The sequence below is a fragment of the Adiantum capillus-veneris genome, chromosome 19 (assembly GCF_014529385.1).
Source record: "Adiantum capillus-veneris isolate H3 chromosome 19, ASM1452938v2, whole genome shotgun sequence".
In the NCBI taxonomy this organism is placed as follows: Eukaryota; Viridiplantae; Streptophyta; class Polypodiopsida; order Polypodiales; family Pteridaceae; genus Adiantum; species Adiantum capillus-veneris.
The window spans coordinates 14,806,722-14,824,190 of NC_140949.1; the positions used below are offsets into that span (position 1 = coordinate 14,806,722).

The following is a 17,469-nucleotide window of genomic DNA, read 5'->3' on the forward strand; positions in this document are numbered from 1 at the left end:
TCCCTTTGATGAATCCATGATGAGGAGAGATGATCTGACTCAAGAGGGGGGCAAGTCTGAGAGCTATCAACTTGGTAATAATTTTGTATGCTACTGACATCATCGTAATGGGACGCCAATGTTTAAGTTGAGAGCAACAGATCTGTTTGGGGATGGGCTTGATAAGTCCTCTCTTAACACTTGCATCCAACGACTCTTTGGAAACAACTAGATTGGCCATCCGTGTAAATGGACCCTTGAGATCATCCCAAAATTCCTCGAAAAATTCAGTCGTCAGTCCATCCCAGCCGGGGGACTTTTCATTGCCAAGAGCTTTTAGTGCAACTAAACATTCCTCCTCAGAGAAGGCCTTTTCCATGCGGTTGGCTTCCTCTTGGGGAACCTTCTTTTCAGCACTTCCAAGTAAAAACGCACGGGCTTCTTCCACTTCCAGAGATTGGGTCTCTGTCTGGCCAATAATCTGGCTGAGATACTTGAGCATAAGTGCAGCCATCTCATCTTGGTTTTGAATTGTATTCCCTTTCTCATCATCGAGAACTTGCACATGGCCTCGACTTTTCCTCACTTTCATAGCCCTAAAAAAATGTGCTTGGTTAGAAGGCTTTGGTTGAAGGAAAGTGTCTCTAGAGAGCAATCTCGCCTTCTTGATTTCCTCCAGCTATTCGTTGGCCAGGTGAGATTTAGCTTCAATCCATCGCTTGTGCTCATCTTCGGTAGCTAGTCTGACAGCCTTCCTAGAAGCTAATTGCACTCTGTGAGATGTTTGATAAGTGCCTCACTGGCTTTTTTTACCCGAGGACCCGAAGTTTTGATAGCTTTTTGTACACTCCGAACGAACAAATATTAAGCATTAGGTTTATTCATTACCAGATCTTTCTTGAGCTTTCCCATTGCTTTCTTGGTGATGCTTCTGAAGAGAGGGTCTTTAAATAAGTGTGTCCTTGTAACAAGAAGCTTTTCTTACCTCTCGAAAATTGCCCCCCCCCCCCCCCCCCCCCCCCCCCCCCTCCCTCCTCTTCTTTCTTGAGTTGTAGGTGTAATTGCATGTGATTGGAGAGGCTTTTTTTTGAGATTACCTTCATCTCTGACGTCGATGAGATCCAGTCAGCTTGATGAGAGTAGTAGCATCTGTCCAGCCAGGAGGCGGTGCGGCCATATTGAAGGCTTGTGTAGGTGAATCGGGGTAGGCTGTTCCATGGGCCCACTTCCCACAAGTCAATCATATCCCACTTCTCACATAAGCTCAGCCATTTAGAATTTTTTGAGCCAGCCAGTAGACTAGCGGAGTGTGTTCTGTCCTTGATTTTCTCGACCATATTGAAATCTCCAACCATCAACCGCCAGCCAGTAGACTAGCGGAGCGTGTTCTGTCCTTGATTTTCTCGACCATATTGAAATCTCCAACCATCAACCACTCCTCTTTAATTGATCGGAGTATCCGTGAGCTGCATCCACAGTTTAGCTCTATCCATGGTGTTCTTAGATGGCCCAGCAATTGACTGCCTTCTCTTTCTTCACTTCCTCCCAGAAGAGAGTGCCCTTCTTCTGGGTTTTTAGTCCCTTCACGTTCCAAGATTGTATAGAGAGAGTATCCATCATTGGGAAAGGGGAACAAATTTTTCTGCCTCCAGGAACTCTTCACCAGAGTTCCCTTTCAGGTTGTCCTCTTCCATTGGCTCCTTTTCAATTGAAACCCGCATGGTATGTAGCTTGGAAGTGAAGAGGTCCTCTTATTCGTCTTTCCCAAAACTTGGAATAAATTGTCATATAGGACAGGAGGCTTTGGGAAATCTGGCAGAAGACCTATGATTTGTCCCAAGGCCCTAGCCTTTTCTTTGAAGCGTTTACATGAAATATGAGATACTTGTTGCCAGCCCTCATCTTTTGACCTAACAGTTAGAAACATCACAATCTTCTGCATTACTAGGGTGGCTGTTCTTTGTTGAGCGGTGGATGAAAAGCGGTAGCTTTGGGTGGTCTTGTCCTTACCCCGGTTGCTATGATCTTGTTTCTCCACATCTTTATCCGAGTTGACTTTATTTTTTACCCCCTCGGCATTGCCAAGATCTTCAATAGGCTTCTTTGTTGGATCTATTGTATTCGTGTCACCCTGTGGCATAGCCTGTAATTCGCTTCTCTCATCTGTAGGCTTTAGCACCTCAGCGGGACACGCCCTCGCATACACTACCAAGTTCTTTGGCCGAGGCTTCCTCAGATCCCACCAGATACAGACCTTGTTTTCTGCTACACCCGAGGCTCTGGCAGATGGGACAAACAATGGATCTCCAAGCGAAGGGATGAGGTCCTTCAAGTTCTTCCTAAGCCATACTGGGAGGTTGACAAACTCCACCCATACTGGGTACAGATCCTTAAATGCCTCGTTAGATTCAAACAGAGGGTCCCAAGGGAGCACGCACACTGGCATGCGATTGACGAACAATGGGCTTTTCGCCAAAACCTTCTCAAACATTGCACTGTCGTTGAACTGAACTGACACGAATCCTTTTTCTATATATTGGGTGAATATTACCGAGCCTTGCTGATTCAACACCAGTGGACTGCAAAGCCAATTACAAAGCTCAATTCTATTGGGAACTCTCCCCATAAATCCGAAGACCAGAGTGGACTTTGCAACCTCCACAAGTTGTTTTTTCACTATGGCAAGGGGAACAACCACCGTAACGGCATCTTCCACCTCTACCCGCCTGCGGAGCGCCTTCTTGAGTGCTTGGAAAGCTCTGTCCCCTTTGGCCACTTCAACAGCATCCTCCTGTGTCGCCAAATCTTCACATGACCTTTTGTTCAATGACAGTGCACAAAGGATTTCCGGTAGATATTTTACCACCTGTATCTTTCTTTGTTTCAGTTCCTCCTTACTCATATTAGTAAGGGAGCTTTGACCGCTATCATCGGTGCCCGATCTCGCAAGGTCGCCGGTCGGCTTGATAGCCTTCAAGGAGTCGCTGCTCTTTGCCTGACACTTCTTTGGCGTAGGATGGCTTAGAGAAGCTCGCCATGGCGAGGTGACATGCCTCACCAACACCATGTTGGGATGTGGGAAAGGGAAACACACATAGTACACAAACTAGATGCCTCTCTATAGCCTAGCAGATATCCAACATCCCAATCCACTCACAAACACACGCACGCACACTTTCTGCAACTTGCACTGAACAACCTCGCTTACAAGTAACTTCGGCTACACACATTCGCATTTACTAATGCACACACCAATGCACCCATATCTGTAAACACACTCACACTGGGAGGCCTCACACGCCTCGACTGCACACAAAACCACACTCAATCTGCAACCAGAATCACTCTCTCCCTCTCTCTCTGCACACACACACACACACGCAATCCCGGAGCCACTGCTACCACAGGCACACGGCAAAAGATAGGACGCAGATGAGATTGATGGCAAACTCGGCAAAAAACACAAACCAACTAGGTATCACATAAACATTATCCAATACAATGATAGCAGCCCTTGGCGGCTCCTTGCTATAGCATTGAACATTCTGCAATATCAAGCCCCCTTTCTCTGCAACAGGCGACCTTCTCTTCTCCTCTTTGAAACTTTTTGTTGGGGGTTCCCTTAGCTTCCACATATTCCCATGGGTCTAACTCCCTCTATATAACCACCCTCCATGTATCCAAATGGCGCATGATCTCCCTCATGCCTGGCAGATCTCCCTCACTCTATCTTGCTCCCCTTTACCAGCGCTGGTCTTCTCTCTCTTTCACCTGCTGCTTGTGGCCTTGCTTGCAGCTCCCGAAGGCAAGCTTCTTCAACGATTAGAACTCACCACTCCCCTTTCATGCATTCCGACCAATTTCCCTCATGCTCCCTTCCACACCTTTGGCTCCCTCTCTCAGAAGGTAGTGCAATCTATTGCCCTTCTTTTTGCATCAGTAGTAGCACCCTAGTCTTGTTGCTTTCTCTTCTCTTTCGCTTAGCCTTGCCGACCTCCAACCTTCGAATGGCTCTCCTTTTCATGCCACTAGTGGCTCTGCACAACCACCCCTTTTACAATGTTGGTCTCCTCGTTTCACCTCCTGTGGTGCTACCCTGAAGCAGACCCACCACCTTGGCGCTCCTCTGATGGGCTGCAGCCCTGGCGGCCCCTCACGGGCAACCCTCCTTCATGGCCAAGCCTCTTGGCGGCATCCCTCTTGCTCCTGGCTTCTCTCACCTATGGCCCTCCAATACAGCCCCTGCAGCCCTCGTCACCTCTGACGGCTCTCCTCAAGCTGCGCCACCTGATGCTCTTCCCTGTAGGTAGCCCTGACGGGTCTCGCCTCTGCCTCCCTTGCTTATGGTGTTGCTCCCCCGCTGCAGATCCCTCAGGGCCCTCTTTTTAAGCTTCGCCTGCTCCACGAGCTGGCTGCCCTCCTTTGCAGTCACCCCCTCCTCTTTTCCTGCATTCGGTTCATCCCATTGAGCTCCCCTCCTTCCAATGACGCCACCTCCTCTTCTTTTTGCATGCAAGCCACCAGGTGGTGCTCCTTTCCTCTCGCATGCCGGGCAAATGGTCCCCCTTGCTCTGCTGGCACGCTCCCTTCTCACAGATGGTATCCTCCCTTTCCTATCTTCCACATGGCTGCAGCGCCACGTCTCGAACTGCAGCCCGTTTTACTTTGCCTTACTTTTAAAAAAAAATATTCCTTAGCTCCCCTTCACACGCTCCCTTTCGAAACAGTATTCAACCAACTTAGAGCCACATTTAGCATACACATCATGTAGCACTTGTTCCAGGCTGCATCTAGCACTTACCAAAGTCTGCGACCATCAACCTGCATGATGCCCTATACCTGCTGCTGACACTTCCATGGGTCAATGAATTTCTAGGTGCACCATCATTGCCAACCCCTCGTTGAGCATTTATGCTCAATCGTAGCATTATTTAGGTAAAGTAGCATTGCATAATAAGAAGTTGATAGATAGTATGTATATGAAGTAGTAGATAGATAGAGAGCTTCACTGTCTGTCGTAGCACTCGCCTAGGTCAAATGGAAAGTTGCAGGCTTCCCCAAGCATGATTGTAGTCCCTCCTGGATAAAAAATGCGGCTTTGGTCATCACCATCCATATTAAAACACATACAAACCATCCCTGCTTTGTACCAAAAAACCTGTAAGCCAGCCACTCCTGCTTGGCATAGCCTGGTCTTGCTTCAACTTGTATCTATAAACTTGCCTTGTACACTGGATAAGAATGTACTATATGTCTGTAGCAGTGGCGTCATATGAAACCAACTCGCCATCGGCTAGAGAGCTTGCCATAGCATGATTGTATTCAAACAAGAGAACCTGTAGCAATCGGCATAAAGGCGCTTGCATAGCAAGCTTCAACAGCACATCCATCAACAGCATGGCACCAACCTGTGGCAATTGATCATCCAAAGCAAACACTAGCATATCTTCACCTGTACACTCTTCAAACAACACTGGAAAAGGCGGCAAGCCTTGCATACCTTGTATTCTCGGCATAGCCTTAGCAACCAAAACCTGCGACTCGTCATCTACATCGACCAGTGGATCATCGAGCCCCAAACTGCTTCATCGAGGCACTCTTCTTCAGTCAACACGGCCTTACCATCACAAGGCAAGAGAGAGGGTTGCCCAACCCTCTGGTCTGCACTAAATGTCTCTCCACCTGCAATCTGTTGCTCTTTCACCACCTTATCGACATGCATAACATCTTATGTCTCATACCTTGAGAAAGCAAACTCCGTTTCCCATGTGTTGTTCGTATCCAAGGCACTGTTATAGTTCGAATACACCTCAGCTTTCTCCACAAAACTCACCGGCTTTGGCACTTCAACTATCTTCTCCATTGCTTGCTTTTCGGAAGTCACTTGGTCAAGCACATTAGGTGGTACTCGATAGACTCCTCTTTGCAGCTGTTGAGGCCTCATAGGCCCACACGGTATCGTCTCTACTCTGTCATCACGTCTATCCGCTGCTACCACATGTGCATCAACAAAGGGTCGGATTACCTGAAGCTCTTCCCTAGCAATTGGCCTCGGCACCAATGGACTCGACAGAACTTGCTTTGTCGGTTGCTTCTTTAAAACCTTCTTCATCCTGCTCTGCGCATAAGCTATTGCCTCCTTGTACGTGCATGGTCCATCTATTTGGAATTTATCCCGCACTTTTACATGCAAGCAGTCCACAAACTTGGTCATCTTCAAAAAATCTGCATTCTTTATAGCAGTTACCTTAACCAACTTGCTTCATATGGCCTCAAATTCCCACATGAATGCTCGAAAATCACCGTCAAGGCTTTGCTTTAGGTTGTCGATCATCTGCTTCACTTCACTCCACTGCGTGTTGACCACATATCGGCTTTGGAATGCCACTTCCAATGTGATCCAATCTTGTTTTTCTTTAGCCTGCCAGCCCTCGTACCATACCTTTGCTTTTCCCCGAACCAGGAGCGGGAAACCTTGGGCCACTCCCTCTTCTCTCGACAAGCCGCGTTCTAGCAGCAAAAGGTCGTAGTCTTGCTTCAGCACCTGTAAAAGTCAGAAAACTCGACCATGCCATTCTTGTTAGATCCTGCTCTTCAAACCGCGACACCGTCTTCAACTTCACCAAGGAGCAATCAGTATGTCCTCAGTGGGGGCACCACTGGTGGGATGGGTGAAAGGGGAACACACACAGTACACAAACTAGATGCCTCTCTATAGCCGAGCAGATATCCAGCACCCCAAGCCACTCAAAAACATACATGCATGCACATTTTCTGCAACTTGCACTGAACAGCCTCGCTTACGAGCAACTTCGGCTACACACAATCGCATTTACTGACGCACACACCAATGCACCCATATCTGTAAACACACTCACACTGGGAGGCTCGCACGCCTCGACCGCACACAAAACCACACTCAATCTGCAACCACAATCACTCTCTCCCTCTCTCTCTGCACACACACGCAATCCCGGAGCCACTGCTACCACAGGCACACGACAAAAGACGAGACACAGACGAGATTGATGGATAACTCGGCAAAGAAAACAAACCAACTAGGTATCACAAACATTATCCAATACAATGATAGCTGCCCTTGGCGGCTCCCTGGCTATAGCATTAAACGTTCTGCAATATCAAGCCCCCTTTCTTTGCAAGGCGGCCTTCTCCTCTTTGAAACTTTTTGTTGGGGGTGCCCTTACCTTCCATATATATCTTCCCATGGGTCCAAATCCCTCTATATAACCACCCTCCATAAATCCAGATGACGCATGATCTCCCTCATGCCTGGTAGATGGCAACCTCCCTCACTCCAACTTGCTCCCCTTTACCAGCACTGGTGTTCTCTCTCTTTCACTTGTTGCTTGCGGCCTTGCTTGCAGCTCCCGAAGGCAAGCTTCTTCAACCATTAGAACTCACCACTCCCCTTTCATGCATTGCGACCAATTTTCCTCATGCTCCCTTCCACACCTTTGGCTCCCTCTCTCAGAAGGTAGTGCAATCTGTTGCACTTCTTCTTTTTGCATCAGTAGCTAGCGCCCTAGTCTTGTTGCTTTCTTTTCTCTTTCGCTTAGCCTTGCCGACCTCCAACCTTCGAATGGATGCTCCTTTTCATGCCACTAGTGGCTCTGCGCAACCACTCCTTTTGCAATGTCGGTCTTCTCGTTTCACCTCCTGTGGCGCTGCCCTGCAGAGCAGACTCACCACCTTGGCGCTCCTCTTCCTTTGATGGGCTCCAGCCCTGGCGGCCCCTCAAGGGCAGCCCTCCTTCATGGCCAAGCCTCTTGGCGGCATCCCTCTTGCTCCTGGCTTCTCTCACCTGTCGGCCGTCCAGTACAGCCCCTGCAGCCCCCGTCATTTCTGACGGCTCTCCTCAAGCTGCGCCACCTGACGCTCTTCCCTGTAGGCAGCCCTGGCGGGTCTTGCCTCTGCCTCCCTTGCTTATGGTGTTGCTCCCCCGCTGCAGATCCCTCAGGACCCTCCTTGTAAGCTGCGCCTGCTGCACTAGCTCGCTACCCTCCTTTACAATCACCCCCTCCTCTTTTCCTGCATTCGGTTCATCCCCTTCAGCTCCCCTCCTTCCAATGATGCCACCTCCTCTTCTTTTTGCATGCAGGCCACCAGGTGGTGCTCCTTTCCTCTTGCATGCAGGGCAAATGCTCCTCCTTGCTCTCCTGGAACGCTCCCTTCTCACAGATGGTAGCCTCCCTTTCCTATCTTCCACATGGCTGCAACGCCACCTCTCGAACTGCATCCCGTTTTTACTTTGCCTTACTTTTTTTAAAAAAATCTTCCTTCGCTCCCATTTGCCGACCATATCCCACCAACACCCATGGTAGGGCCTCAATGTCGATGACAAAAAAAAAATAAAAAATCACCTAACTCCCCTTCACCTGTTGAGAAAATGCCATGTAAAGCTGCTCTATCGACTTGAATAGTGCTTCCATTGAGAAGGCAATACGATCGCAAACCGAACATCCAAAAAACTAAGCCACCATAATAATGGTTCTGCTTGACAATGGTCTTCAAGCACAAGGTAGCTTTGGCATACCTATCACGGCAACACTTCGCGACAATTTCCATCGAGCTTCAGCACTTTGAAGCCTCCCAACCTGGCAAAGCTTCAGAACAACATTCGACCAACTTAGAGCCACATTTAGCATACACATCATGTAGCACTTGTTCTGGGCTGCATCTAGCACTTGCCAAAGTCTGCGACCATCAACCTGCATGATGCCCTATACCTGCTACTGCTGACACTTCAATGGGTCGATGAATTCTATGTACACCAACGTTACACAAGGTTTCATAATCGCCTTAACAAAGAGATGATAATCTCTGATAATAATCCCCAAAGATACTAATCTCATGCTGCAGTGCCTTGCTGCTTAACGCACCTCGTGTGATGCTCAGCCCACGGTCTCGTACCAAAGAGAGACCTTAAACGAGGAGATAGAACTCCACATGCACTTGCGCTTATTATGTAGCTCAAACTCCAATTATTAGGGCAATCTCTCAAACTATTATTATCTCCAAGAGTTAATAATCGCACTTCAGGCAATCCCAAAGGCAATTATTAACGCCAAGTGTTAATAATCGCTCGGTCGGGCAGGAGGGGAGGCGGGGACGCACCTGCCCTACAACAACGAGATCCTAAGGTTTAATCTTACAAAATGCCTCTAACTGCCTCCTCCACAGCCAAAGCAATGCGACAGAAGGTCGATCACGCAGATGGTAAGGCCTCAAGCAAGCTTCAATCCTCAAACTCCTCCTTTTGCACCACCTGAATCCCAAAAGGCACAGGAGGCTCCCGACTTTAAGCGTGCGACCGCCCTTGGACTCTGCTTGCTCTGTTCCTTACACCATCACTCATCGCTTACGATCCTATGAAACGTCTGCATACCCAAGGATTATAAATATTATAAATAGCTAAGTTTGTTTCACTTTACATTGTCACAACTTAAAGTCTGTTTATTTTCTACCACATTAGTACTTACCTTTCACTTTGCATTTCAAATTGAATTTTTTAAAAGGGCTTTTTAAAAAAAAAAGCAGAGTGTGACATTGGAGGGTCTCTCCTTCCTTGAAAATTTTAAGTTGCATTATATATAAAAAATAGATATAGATACATGTTGACAGTATTTGAATGCATTTATGCAATCCACGTTCTAGTTGACATACTTTAAAAAATATTAATGTTGAGCAAACATTTCCAACAAGGTGAAGACTTCATGATGGCCTCAAGAAAGAAACAATTATTGATGTAATAAATCGAACGATTATTAGAACACGTTTGACATGTTAATGGAGAGAGAGAGAGAGAGAGAGAGAGAGAGAGAGAGAATCGCCATCATATTTTTAAGGTTCGTTCTCATATATATATTTATGTGGGTGTGTGTGTGTACGTGCGCACGTGTGTGTGTGTGTGAAATAGCATTTAAAATTGCATTATTTATTATATTTTATTAAGCAAGCCATGTTGTGAACAATCAACTTTTAAAATTATATGGTGTGAATGTTTTTTTATAATGACTAGAAATGTCAACAATCAACCAGCTTTTAAAATTATATGGTTTGAATTTTTAAAAAAATGTCTTGAAATGTCAACACTTTAAGTTAATGTGATGGTGACCATTGGATGGTAAGAGGTGCAAAGAACAATTGCACGTTTTCTCTAACACTCTCCCATGGCCTTCATAGTCAAAAAGATAATGTGGATATGACAATCATTCATGGCAGAGTTCAAAGCACAATTTTATGTATCAAGGAGTTTTATTTGGATGAGCAAAATGCAGATAAAATGTCGCTCAAAGAGAGATTGGTGACCATGTCCTATTATCCCAGATTATGGCTCTTAGAAAGGAATCTTGAATGCATTATGTTCCTCACTAAGAGAAAATATGGTTTTTGGATAGCGAATTATTTGAGATGTGGAGGGAATCGATCTAGTGCGTGCGCTTGATTTTCAATTTGGGTATGCTTAAATCTTGTGTGAATGTCTTGAAATATAGTTTGCTGATAACTCAATCATGTTTTGCATGAAAATATTGATGTTTGCTCAACATCCTTTACATAAGAAGCTCTTAAAAGAAGATTTTGGGCTTAGAGTGGAATGCTCACACAGTGCATCTTTTACAATGATGAAAAAGTGGTCGATGGGAAAAAATATGGCCTACTCATTAATAGCAATGCATTCAAAGATGAATTTAAAAAATTTGAGCGTCAAGCAAACATTGACTTTGCTAAAAAAATGAGCTTGTGAAAGTGACTTTTTTTGCTTGCAAATAATGAATGTTGGAAGGATGCATTTCCCAATGTTCTCTCTAGTTCAATGTTTCAATCACAAAATCTTGTAAGGGAGGATTTACCTTTTCGCACAAACACAAAGACCAAATGGTGCAATAGAATGGAAATTGAAAATTTGGATGCTCCAATGAAAATATCCATTGAAGCACAACGTCAAATGAATTTTTCTAAAGCAATGGATGTATGGAAAAGAATTGCAAATAGACAACCCTATGGTTGGGATGCTCCAACGAAAATCTCCATTGAAGAAAAAGATCACATGAATTTTTCTAGAGCAATGGATATACGGAAAAGAATAGACCTATGGTTGGGATGGTTTTTTTTTGACAATTGATCCATAAACATTGTGAAAGAGATCAAAAGTGACTTGATGTATTGCGTATGTGGATGTATTGTTTCCTAATGAGATAGTTTTCAATAATTTCAAGCTTTGTACCCCTAACCTATGTGAATGTATTGTTCCTCTTGATAGTTTTTAATTATTTTAGGGATTTGTTCCCCTAGCCTTCATGGCATTGAAAAGCCTTTCCATTTGACTTTAGATAGAAGAAAATGAAGGATGGGGAAGGCAGCATAAGACCCGATAGACCTTATCACGAGTGCTTATCATGACCCTAAATGCTATCACTTAGTCATACTCTAAAGAACGACTAAGCGATGGCGTTTAGGGCTCCTCTACTCTTTTTGTCATGGAGCTAGTTGACTAGTCCATGGTTGATGGCATCAAAAAATATTCACAATTGCTCGCAATAAGGAAAATGTCAAAGGAAGGGAAAGATGTATAGATGGACAAAGGGATGGGTCGAACTCATCTAGTGTAGGCATAAAACCACGAGATCCGAGCCAAGGTGTTGACAAGGCCTCGTTGACTAAGAAAATCCTCTTTGATAATGGCAAAGGAAAAGAGGTCGATCAAGTGTCTGTGACCCAAAGTTTCAAGTTCAAAGTGAAGGCCCTCAAAGTTGGAGTACTTTAGGGCACGGTTTTTACAAATCGTAGCAAAGCAATAGCCGATACCTCTACTCTAAGACGAGACATATCTTTTGCAAGCTTATTTGAAGGGTACATGATTTGAGAACTTGGACAAGGTCACTACTGCTGTGACATCAAGTGATGGAATCAATGAAAAGCTGCAGAATGAAAAGGTTCGTCTTGAACAAGAGGTGAAATAAGTTAATAGAAAAATGGTGATAGGCCCGAACGATAACAAAAGGACTAGCTCTCAGACAGAAACCAATGGGATATCTGAAGAAGGGTTGGCAGATCGATCCTTTAGTGCACTAAAGAAATCTCTTTCGCAACAGGTGGAGGTTGCAGAAGCTATCATTGTAGCTATTCCTCCAACACTTATAAAGATGTAGCTTGCAATGCAAGCTAAACTTACGCTTGTTTTTGGCTTCAGTGGAGAGTTCTTGATAGGTACAAAGTGGTTCAATGGATTCAGAGTCCACCACTTCTCAGGCATGGTGGTGCAATTGAAAGACTACTTACTTCGCCAAGGGTTTTTGCTCAATTGGATTCAAGGAGGACACTGATGTCTCGAGGATCCTTGAAAACAGTCCCCTCATCTTTAAGAGGACAACAGACTGCTTGGTACCATAGGAGCCAATATTTGACTCGGTGGAGCCTCTCCAGGAGTACCATCTTATCTGGGACAAATTTTTTGGTTTGCTTAGTTGGATCTAGGATAACATCAAGATGCTCACTAGTCAACTAGGAACCCCGTTGTTTGTTTCAAACAAGAGGGGTCTAGGTAGGACCTCCAATCAACTATCTATATGCTAAAATATGTCTAGATCTCCACCCATGAGCATGGTGATCAAAGTGGGAGCTGGACTCATAACAATCCCTGAGGACCATATTTATGTGGAGCCGGTCTCCCCTCCAAAAGGCTTTTATATTGTAGCTTCTCCCATAAAGAGAGACTTGGTACAATACAAGCTTTGTGTTCCTTGAGACCTTGATGGTGCAATGAAGATAGAGAGCTTCATGCACCACAATTATGCCCGTAACTTATATAAATGAAAGCATTAAATTGTCCCCGACCTCAGTCCCAAGACCTCAAACACCTTCGAAGGTGGAGAGATCTAGTAGGGAATGAGGCACGACCTTCAATCGGGTTGTATAGGCTAAAATATGTCTAGATCATCACCCATGAGCATAGTGATCAAAGTGGGAGTTGGACTCATAACAATCCATGAGGACCATATTTATGTAGAGCCGGTCCCTCCTCCAAAAGGCTTTTGTATTATAGCTTCTCCCATAAAGAGAGACTTGGTACAATACAAGCTTCGTATTCCTTGAGACCTTGATGGTGCAATGAAGATAGAGAGCTTCATGCACCACATTTATGCCCGTAACTTAGATAAATGAAAGCATTAACTTGTCCCCGACCTGAGTCCCAAGACCTCAAACACCTTCGAAGGTGGAGAGATCTAGTAGGGAATGAGGGTTTAGAAGAGGAAGAAGAAGTAACTTACGAGAAAGAAACAATGTCCTCTCATACCATGACTCATAGAGCTTAGCATAGCATTGTAGCATCGTAGTGGAGATGAAGAAGATGGCTAACATAGCATTGAAGCATGGCTCTTGGCTGGATTTGCATTCTATAGCCAAGAGTTGTTGGTGTAGGCTCTCAACTTCTCAAGCTTGGAGAAGGAGATGGAGTTCTTGCACAACACACCATGAGAATGAGTGTGTGTGTGTGTGTGTGTGTGTGTGTGTGTGTGTGAGAGAGAGAGAGAGAGAGAGAGAGAGAGAGAGAGGGAGGGAGAGAGGGTATATGGTCAAGCTACCCCCCTCCTTGCTTGGATCGACCCCTCTTCCTAGCCCAAGCTTGAAGTTCATTCAACCTCCTCTAGACTAGCCAATCACATGCATTAAACATATCAAGAAACCATGGTAGCATTTGGACAAGTGTTCTTCTTTCCCCTTTGAGAGAGAGGGCTTGAAAAAATGCTTAAACATTGTAATGGAAATGGCCTATGAAGTTTGAGAATAGAGAAATTAAGAGAATTCTAGTGAGCATTTTTGTGAGATTACTTTGAACATAGAGGGTGAACTTAATTGATGGTAACAGCATAAACATAGTACTTAATTAACTTGGCATAAAAAATACTTTTGCAAGAGAGAGTATTAGAGAACATGACAATAGTTGAGGACCGGATTTACTTGGAGCCGGTCCTCCCTCCAAAAGGCGTTTGTATCATAGATTCAATACAATCTTTATGTTCCTTGTGACCTAGGTGATGCAACGAAGATGGAAAGCTTCATGCATCACAAGCATAACATAAACTTTGCAAAAAGCATTAACTATCCCAAGCCTCAGTCCCAAGGCCTCAAACATCTTCAAAGGTGGAGAGAGCTAGCAGGGAATGAGGGTAGGGAAGAGGAACAAGAATCATTCATAGGAGAAAGAAATAGTTCGTTACTTATCATCACTCTTCTTGCTTAGCATAGCATAATAACATAGTAATGAAGATGAAGAAGATGGCAAGCTTAAGCATTGAATCATGGCTCTTGGTTGGATTTGCATTCCATAGCCAAGAGTGTTGATGTAAGCTCTCCACTTCTCAACAAGCTTGGAGAAGGAGATGGAGCTCTTGCACTTTGCACTCCACACAATGAGAGAATGTGTGTGTGTGTGTGGGAGAGTATACCCCCTTCTCATACTTGGTCCACCTCTCTGTCTCTCTCTCTCTCTCTCTCTCTCGTATTATTTAATTATTTCATTTGGATATGTGTCCTCTTTTTCCTCTTTGAGAGAAAGAACTTAATTAATTATTTTATGCATCTAAATTCTCATTGAACCCCTTTAAAACCTATCCAATATGATTCAAGCACCTCATGAGGGCCACATGTGGAGGATCATTTGAACACGTGTCTTTTATGCTTCTTAAGTCATTTGGTTTAAATTGAATATTTCAAGCACTTAGTCAATCAAGCATGGAAACCGTTGATGCCTCTTGAGAGTTTATCTTTGAATTGAACACTTCAATAACATTAGTTATTTTAAGCATAAAAGTCACATCAAGCTTTGGGCAAGATTTCCACAAACATTTTTAAGCACTTTAGTTAGCAAGCCGACAAACACCTCATGCTTGGGTAGGGTTCCCACCTCAAGGTCATTGCCTAAAGTCAAAGGACTTTTTAGCACTAACTTTAGGAGGTCTTTAATGAAGTTAACCCTAAGGTCTTTAAACTCCATTAGTTAGCATTGCTCTTTAACATACCATTTCTCATTTGGACCCCTTTAATCTTGGCCCCATGTTGAGACAGATCCATAAGCACTGTCTATATTCTAACCCTTGTTTTTGTTTATTCTCCCACATTAAATGATCAGTTTAATATGAGAAAATCATTTGGATTGGTTAGATATTATATTTTATGACATTACCTCTCTCTTGAAATCATAGTCATCCTCCACTATGAGGTAGAAGAGATAAAGTCTTAGTCATTAGTCTACATTTCTTAGCGGGTAGAGGATCCCTTTTCACCCTACGACATCATTCCATAATGGATGACTAGTCCTCTTGGTGCTTGGGAGACGTAGCTACCGCAAGCATGTCTGCTCTTTAGTCTATATCCCAGAGTAGAGCGTTTGACTCATGTTGTCATCACAAACATGATTCTAAGCATGCTTACTATTTAAATTTTTGCACAGAAAAAGGATAAGTATTATAAGACAAAAAAAATGTTCATTTAGAAAGCATTTACATTTGTTACTCTAGTGCACCATTGTAAGCATTGACAAGGTTCATACTATCCTTAAGCTGTATTCCTTGCATCCATCTAGCATCTTCAAAAGGATAGTTTTTGAACTTAATAAGATACGTCGGATAATCTTACCATGCCGTAGTACCTTGTCTTCATGCCGAAGGATAGATTCGGGTTGTAGCATCTCTTCTTGGTCTTCAATTTCTGGAGGGTCTTCAATAATTGGTTCTCTTGGTGGCTCTCCTTTATAGGGCTTACATTGGCTCACATGAAAAGCATTATGTATGAGCCAATGGTTGAGAAACTTGAGTTGATAAGAAATGTCATTGATTTGCTTCAAGATTTGAAAAGGACCATAGTATCTTTTTGCTAATTTAGTATAATACTTTTGATGGCCCATAGGATTTTACTCGTCGTTTGCCTCAATCAAGCCTTGGGAGACTTAAGTAAGACCCAATCATTTTCTTTGATATTAAGACCCTTCTGTACTTGTCAGCAATAGCTTTTTTCCTTTGTTGAGAGATGAATATAGCCTCCTTAAACTTTTGAAAAGATTCTTGTAGGTCACGGCTATACTCATTATTAACAAAGATCTTCCCATGTATTTGAAGTAGCAAGGAACTTTTAGGTCTTTCCTCTATGATCTCAAAAGGTGTTTTTCCCGTAGTAGTATGGACAATATTATTATACACATACTCTACAAGGGGTGAGTACTTCTCCCATTGTGAGCATTGATCAACTTCTGTAACATAAGTCTTTAGTAGATCGAGTATTGTAAGATTGGCTATCTCACTTTGTCCATCCGTTTGTGGGTGATAGGCCAAAGAGAAATTCAATCTTGTACCTAGATTTTCAAAGACCTTTCCAAAAATTACTGGTCATTCTAGGATCTCTATCGAACAGAATGAATGTTAGAAATCCATGGTGTTTGAAAATTTCAGATATGAAGATGGTTGCCATTTGGTGTGCCTTAATAGTATTTTTTTGACAGGAATAAAGTGTGCTTGCTTCCTAAACTTGTCGACTATTGTCCATATTCTTGTATTCCCATGGATAGACTTGGGTACTCCAAAGATAAAATCCATGGATATACTCTCCCATGGTGAATTAGAGATTGGCAATGGCTGGAGTAATCCAGGTTGCTTCCCTCTATCATACTTAGTCTTTTGGCATACCACACATTTGAAACATACTCTTGTATGTCCACTTTCATGGTAGGCCAATAGAAGTATGTCTCTACTCCTCAAAGAGTAGGTTGAATGCCTCTATGCCCCGCATAGGGAGGAGCATGGGATTCATACATGAATTTCTCACGAAGGGAGTGGGTAACACATAGCCTATTGCCATGGAGAAGATAACCATCCTGTAAGGTGAGTGGTTCCTCTTTCTTCCCCAAAGCAAGGGCTAACATTACATCTTTAAAGTCAGGGTCAGTAGCATACTCATCTATCATAGAAGATAGATCGTTGTGAGTTGCTATAGACATCGCATTGACTTTTGGTCGTTGTGAAATTGCATTGGCCACCTGATTGTGCTTACCAGCAATGCGAGCAATATGAAAATAAGATTGTGAAAGAAAATTTTCCCACCTCAATTTTTTGTTGGAAAGCTTGGTTTGCGTCATGAAGTACTTGGGACTTTGGTGGTCTGTTCGTAAAATAAATGGAGTCCCCAATAAATAGTGCCTCTATGTGTCTAGGGCATGTAGAACAACTAAAAGCTCTTTCTCATAAATGCCCAAGACTCGTTCATCCGTATTGAGCCTTCGACTCTCATATGTTATGGCATGCCCTTCTTGAAGCAAGACTACTCCAAGGCAATCACCACAAGCATCACATTGGACCTCAAATGGCTTTGAGAGATCCAGAAGGATGAGGACTGGTTGTGAGGTAAGCTTCTCTTTGAGCTTGTCAAAAGCATTTTTCTCCTTAGCAATCCATGCATACTTAACGTTCTTCTTTGTTA

General features: G+C 43.9%; 1 pseudogene; it reads right to left on the bottom strand.

The window, feature by feature from the left end:
- Window positions 1-3,781: 3,781 nt before the first annotated feature.
- On the bottom strand, window positions 3,782-7,277 carry LOC147433610 (uncharacterized; annotated as a pseudogene).
- Window positions 7,278-17,469: the final 10,192 nt, after the last annotated feature.